Raw genomic sequence first — 7,500 nt, 5'->3', positions numbered from 1 at the left:
AGTACAACTACAAAATGCTTTAAGTAGAGAAAAAGAGAAATATACTAATTTGATAATTGGCTATACTTATACATTACATTGTTCGGATTCCAAGTGATGTAGTGCGATAGTTACAGTGGTTTAGATTACATTATTCTCATAATACATAAAACGATGATTTAACGATCGAGTGGTTGGGCAAGACAATTGGATGGCCGAATCCACCTAATAGCAATTCACTAACTTATATACACTTAGAGTGTCCAAGGATGTGGGGTACATACCAAAGCTTCATTTATAATTAATGAATTATAGAATATCTATAAAGAAGCTTGTATGTGGCTCCATCAAGAAATGGTGGTTCTTGATTCCATTCATGTCTTTCAACCCAATCTTCCTTAATGATGCATATATATATATATATATATATATATATATATATATATATATATATATATATTGGCCCTCCATCTCGGCCTCCAGTGCCATCGCCTCCGCCTCTAATGCCGCCTCCACCTCTCAAATTGCCTGGACAATGCCTCCCTTGCCCCCATTGCTTCAGCCACTCCAGGCTCTGCCGGAAGCCTGGAGTGGCTGGAGCAACGGGGGCAAGGGAGGCATCATGACCGGTTAAACCGGTCTCCTCCTCCACCTCCACCTCGCCCTCTCCCTCACCATCGCCGCCGCCACCAACATAGCCGCCACCTCCAACATAGCCACAATCTTCTCCACCGCCTCCAGTGCCACCACCTCCATCTCGGCCTCCAGTGCCACCGCCTCCGCCTCCGCCTCCACAGCGCCGCCTCCACCTCTCAAATTGCCTGGACAATGCCTCCCTTGCTGGTTAAACCGATCTCCTCCTCCACCTCCACCTCCACCTCCACCTCGCCCTCTCCCTCACCATCGCCGCCGCCACCAACCAACATAGCCGCAATCTTCTCCACCACCACCTCCAACATAGCTGCCGGCTCAAGAACAGCAGAGAGAACAGTACCTCTTTTCACAGATGCGTTCGCCTGCTGAGTTGAGAGTATCCACACCTTCACAGCAAAACCTTCACAGCAAAATACATGTACCCTAAAATATGTGTACCATATATGTGTGTGTGTGGCCTAAAATATATATAGCCTAAAGATAGATACATACATATACACACATATATATGGCTAAAAATGTATTAAGCTATAGATAGACGCACACACACACACACATTTTTCAATGGTTCAATATGTGTGGCATACTTTTTTAAAACTTTTCTATTATTTATGTTATTGAAATTGTGTGTGTGTGTGTGTGTGTGTGTGTGTGAGAGAGAGAGAGAGAGAGAGAGAGAGAGAATATGTGATGTACGACAAAGAGAAAACTCATGCTCTTTTAAAACTTTTTTAAACATTTAGGCTCAAAAGAGAGAAAGAATATAGTTTAGGCTATGTATATATGTACATATATATATATTGATATATATATATATATATTTTTTAGTCTAGGTATTTATTAGGTTACACACACACACACACACATATTAAGCTATATGTATTTTAATAAATGTGTGTGTGTGTGTGTGTGTGTGTGTGTGTGTGTGTGTGTGTGTGTGTGTGTGTGTGTGTGTAGCCTAATAGATATATAGTCTAATATATCTATATATCCTAAAATAGATAAAAGGTCTTCAGGTTTTTATTTATCTACTCGAATTCTAAGCGTATTCCTATTATTCAATTTCATTATTAAAACTCTACTGATTCCAGCCTAGCCCCATCCGGCCCATAGGTTAGCCACCGCCCAACCACTGGAATTGGTAGAACCAGACAATTACTCACCCACCCATAATTGAATGCCTTAACTTTTGCTTTAGATACAGATACGCACACACTCCTCTTTAAACTTTAACTTATTAAACAATCCATTGACAAACAGTTACAGATGTCATAACTCAAAATTTCCATCCAATCCTTGTTTCTCAAAAAAAAACAGTATCACTCTGGACTCTCCGTTGAGACCAGCCGGTCAGCAAAACGAGATCCAGTAAAACAGACTACAATAATCATCGGTCCATCATACAAAATCTTCCACAACATACGCATGGGTGTCCTAGGCACCGCGAGCCCGTGTATTGCCTGGTCAGAACTCTCCAGGATCCTCCTTAGGTGTCCTGGCACTTCACTCAGGGACCGCTTCATCGGCCCTCGTCCATCGTATCGGAAGCACACCATTCTAACCATACCAAGGCTGGTCAACAGGCTTTGCCGTGTGAGATGTCCTTTGAACACTCCCCGCCAGCTTGCAACCGAACTTTCCTTAGAAAAACACATATACCAAATGCTCCCTCCACAGCATTCTGGCGTAAGATAGTCCTTTAAGAAAATAGGGTTTCTATGCAAGTTTTCAGTTTGATTTTCTTTTGAATACAATGAGTATATCTTAAATCAGTATCCCCAAAACTTCATAATCGTAATACTGAATTTCAAAACAGAATTCCTTGAATTTTGTAACCTTGATCCTCAGATCAGTTCGAAAGGGTCTTATCTTAGTTTCAGATTTGGTGGAAGATTTGAGTGTATTTTCCTGAACTGGTCACAGTGTATTTTCCTGAACTGGTCACATCATCTTTCCTCGAATTTGACGAAAGAGTTTGGTCGTGGTCATAGTCTGATTCGGGGTTCGCGTCTGATAAGGTTTTTCCTGAACTATCTTTCTCGAAAAGGGGGTGATATTTCAGTTACTATTTACTGAATTTCATTTCGTTGAATATTCGCTTAACTGATTTCTAAATTAATCACGAATTCTGATGAGGAATAAATTAATCATTTATCTGAATATTTTGACTTCGATAGATTTCTTGAATTTTCTCTTTACAATCCGAGTGAATATAAAATGATAGAAATTCCTCTCTCAGAGTATTTACTTATTCACTTATCAAATACTCATAGAATTTAAACATAGAATGAAAGAGAATCTAATTTTGATATAAAAATTCTTTATGCATCTATTTATGCATAAAATCAATTTAATAGGAATAACACTTTTTAATTTAGAAGAATTTCTTTATGCATCTTTTTATGCGCATAGAAATTAAATTCAATGAAAATAACACTTTTATCATAATAAAAATTTCTATTATGCATCTTTCCATGCATAGAAATTAAATCTAATGAAAATAACACTTTTATAATAAAAAATTTTCAATATGCATCTTTATATGTATAGAATTTAAATCTAATGAAAATAACACTTTTATAATATAATTTTTTTTCCAATATACATCTTTCTATGCATAGAATTTAAATCTAATGAAAATAACACTTTTATAATAAAAAACTTTCAATATGCATCTTTCTATGCATAGAATTTAAATCTAATAAAAATAACACTTTTATAATTAAAAAATTTCCAATATGCATCTTTCTATGCATAGAATTTAAATCTAATCAAAATAACACTTTTATAATAAAAACAAATTCTATTATGCATCTTTCTATGCATAGAATTTAAATTTAATGAAAATAACACTTTTAGAATAAAAACATTTCCAATATGCATCTTTCTATGCATAGAAATTAATTTCAATAATTATATCAATGATATCCATGTATATTCATAGATGAATATGTACATGGAGTAAATAAAAATATTTCTTTTAAGATGCACAAACGGTGGGGATTACTCTTTTAGAATAACATAAAGATAAACTTTATTTTCCACAAAATTCAAGAAAATTTTGCCATAACCTCCTTTGTATGGCTGGCCATTCTAATATCAATTTAAAATTAATCCAATTTGAAGTAAAATACTCTAATCTATTCAATTTTCACTTTCTAAAGAGTAAACAATAAGAAAAGTTTAAATAAATTTATTGGTTACACATATTAGGATAAAGAAGGGCTGAATTCTTAAGGAAGAGAAGGGGGTAGCCTTTTCATCAAGGCATATCATCAAGATTCACTAAAAAAGCAAAGAAATCAGAAAACCATAGATTAGAAAATTAAACAGTAGAGTTTTTAGCTTACATGGAGTTTTGTGAGCTTTCCTTTGGCTTGAGGGTTCTACTCTTGTTTGGATCAAGAGTGGCCACTAATTCTTTTGGAGAGGAAATTTTAGTCCAAAACAATTGAATTATCAAATGAATTCAATGTATTTGGCTCTCGGGAGGAGTAGAGTAGCAGTGCATAAACACTATTAAGCTTTTACAAAGGGGGAGGCTTCTATTTATAGGAAAAAGTGAGCCTCAAACCAAGCAAGCTGATTCTAGAATTTTCCAGATCAGTTTGGTCAATTTTTGATCATTTTTGGGTCAATTCAGCTTACTTTTTGGAACTAGACTTGAATTAGAAGAGAGAAGAGATGAAATGTCTCATTTTATTGATTTAAAATGGAACGTAATGATGAGAAAAAAGGTGCCTCCTTCATGAGGGGAAATCCCCACTCTGAGGCGTCAAAAATCAGTTTTTTAACTATTTTCCTTGGTCCTTAGTCCACTCTTCATCTTATGTGAGTATTTACTCATTTTTGGAGGGTTTTTCTTTATTTATTCAATTTATCTCCTCCCTACATTTGGATTAATCTTATTGGCCCCTCAGAACCTTAATCCAAAAATTTCAAAAAATCTGGACCGTTAGGCTAAGGCCTTTTAAGCATATTATAATCTATTTCTAGTGCACCTTAGGAAATTCTTTTTAAACTTCTATTTCGGGGGAATTTATTTTAATAAGAAAGGATATTTTTCCATCCAAAGATATCTAAAAACTGAGTTATCTCTCTCTAAAATATTTTCTCTCTCTAGGCCAAAACAGGTAGAAACAAGATCTTTTATTATTCTGAAGAGGGGATTGAGTTCCCAACAAGTACTTTAAGTCCTACAAAACAACAGTGGAGATAGAATGATACATTGTGAGAAATCTCAAGGAAGCTCGGGTGGAGAGACACATGCCTTGTGAGGACAAAGAAGTAAATCTCAGTAGGCTAGGTGAAGAACCTATGATAATGTTTATTGTGCCAAAGACCTCAACCCTGAGTAAGAAGGAGAATTTATAGCCTTTCTCAAGGAATTTCATGGTGTTTTTGCCTAAAAATACACATGAAGGGAATTCCTTCAAAAGTGGTGAAACACACCATCCCTCTCCATGAAGTCAAAAAATTATCGAAATAGAGAGCCTATCACATGAATCCCAAGTATGGACGAATGATCAAGGAGGATCTAGACAAGCTTACATGGGATTTGTGTACGGAATCACGCACACCAAGTGGGTGTCGCTGATATAGTGATCGTTCCCAAAAAGAACGAAAAGCTTAGAGTGTGTGTTAATCTCAATGCTGCTATAGTTTATGATCACTACCCCTTGCCTTACACCAACCACATGTTGGAAAAAATCATTGAAGACGAAGCTTATATATTCTTGGATGGACAACCGAGTTACAATCGACCCAATCAATCAATACAAAACAACATGTGTTACGGAATGGGGAACCTACACTTATATCACGTCATGCCATTTAGCCTAACCCATGCCCTTGCTACCTTCCAATGGGTGATGAACTATGCATGCACTCAAAGTGGAAGGACAATCTTTCCGGCTAGTGTTTGAGAGATGCAAACTCTATTGCATATCATTAAACTCACTCAAATGTCAATTATGAGTTAGCATGGTATCATCCTTGAACACATTGTCTCCAAAAGAACGGCATCTCCACATAGATGAGCACAAGATATGCATAATCTTAGAATTACCACCACCCACATCAACTTCAAGGGGGTGCACAAATTCAATATATACGCCCAACCCTTATATAAGCTACTAATTATCTTAAAATGGACAAATAAATGCCAACAACCAACATATGAAAATCAAAGAAGGCATTAGCAAGTGCACCCATCTTGAGACCCTCTAACTAGGATCTAATCTTCCATGTGCATATTGATGCTTTAGCATTTTGCTATTGGATACATATATCCAGGGGAGCGCAACATGGACTTCCTTGTGACCTACTTTCAGTGACACCAAAGCTTTTGGATTTCTAATGCTAGACAATAAAGAGGACCAAATGGCAAAAAATACACCAAGGAACCACATGGAAAAATCTACAAGCCATGGTGATTCTTTGAAGTAATACCTATGATACTTTGAGACCACTTGCTCATTGGTTGTTGGTTGGGTTTATCATAATCCTTACATACACAGACAAAGAGAGATCATCCAAAGGGCCTTTCCAATGTGCCACCAAGCGGCATGGACTAAAAGAAGAGGACCAAATGGCAAAAAATACACCAAGGAACCACAGGGAAAAATCTACAAGCCATGGTGATTCTTTGAAGTAATACCTATGATACTTTGAGACCACTTGCACATTGGTTGTTGGTTGGGTTTATCATAATCCTTACATACACAAATAAAGAGAGATCATCCAAAGGGCCTTTCCAATGTGCCACCAAGCGGCATGGACTAAAAGAGAGCTCCATCAAGCACTTAGGCTTGTAGGTTGAAATTTTGATCCTTTCATCTTTTGATGAAATTATACAGAATACTACTACATTATATTTAATAATTGTGAATATAGTCTTATATTTTTGGGCTTGCTTTTAAAGAAGATCTTTGGCCGCTATTAAATCTTAAAAATATACGGAGAAAATTTGTATTTACACGCTTAATTAAATAGGATTTTGATAATTAAGAAGGTGGAGAGTTGTCCAAATATATTATAGAGGTGTGTTTTTCTATTTTCTTAGTGAAATATATTTTGGTTTATGCTTAGTTTTTAGTGTCTTTTAAATTTAAAAGTGACTAGATTTTTTTCCATCGCTCGGCCCGCTCATGGGATTACACTCACAAAATGGTTGTCCCCCCATGGCATTCACATTCATATTCATGCCACATCATTCAGATTCATATTCATGTTTGCATTCACAACATTCATCACTCAGATGTAAGATATGAAGCAACTAGGTCGATGTAGCTTAACCCTGAATTCTGTTATGGATAGTGAGTGCTTGTGTATAAAAACTCCAAGAATAAAATAGCCATTAGTTAGAGTAGGTAGGTGGAGAAGAGGAAGTTGTACAACTAGAGGGAGCAGAGAAAGAATCGGATCAAGCACCAAGTGGGTCACTTTAGGTCATCCATATTACTGTGAGTAAACGTCTATCAAATAATATTTTGTGTTGCATTGGGGTAAAAATAAATTCAAATATTATACAAACCCATGCCCTATGTCATTTGATACCAAGTGTTTGTTGAAGAGTCTTCTTTTTAGGGATCATAAGGCCCCCACAACTCAAGTAGTTGGATCAAGACCTTTCCCATAGCATCATACCACGCATACACGATTTGGAAATATGTTATCAAATATCTCTCGCAACACTTTCAATATTATGCCAAATTTTATAGCTCTAGTTCAAAACATGACCCTTATCTACTAAAAGGATTCTTACCTTATCAGACTTTCAACTAGACCTGTCAAAAGATGATGTATCACCACAATTACTAAAATATTATATTTGGTGTGTCCAAATGAGGATTACAAGTGTCATGG

The sequence above is a fragment of the Cibotium barometz genome, chromosome 10 (assembly GCF_041138505.1).
Source record: "Cibotium barometz isolate CiBa-2024 chromosome 10, ASM4113850v1, whole genome shotgun sequence".
NCBI classification, from domain to species: Eukaryota; Viridiplantae; Streptophyta; class Polypodiopsida; order Cyatheales; family Cibotiaceae; genus Cibotium; species Cibotium barometz.
Note: the sequence above shows the minus strand (reverse complement) of the source record.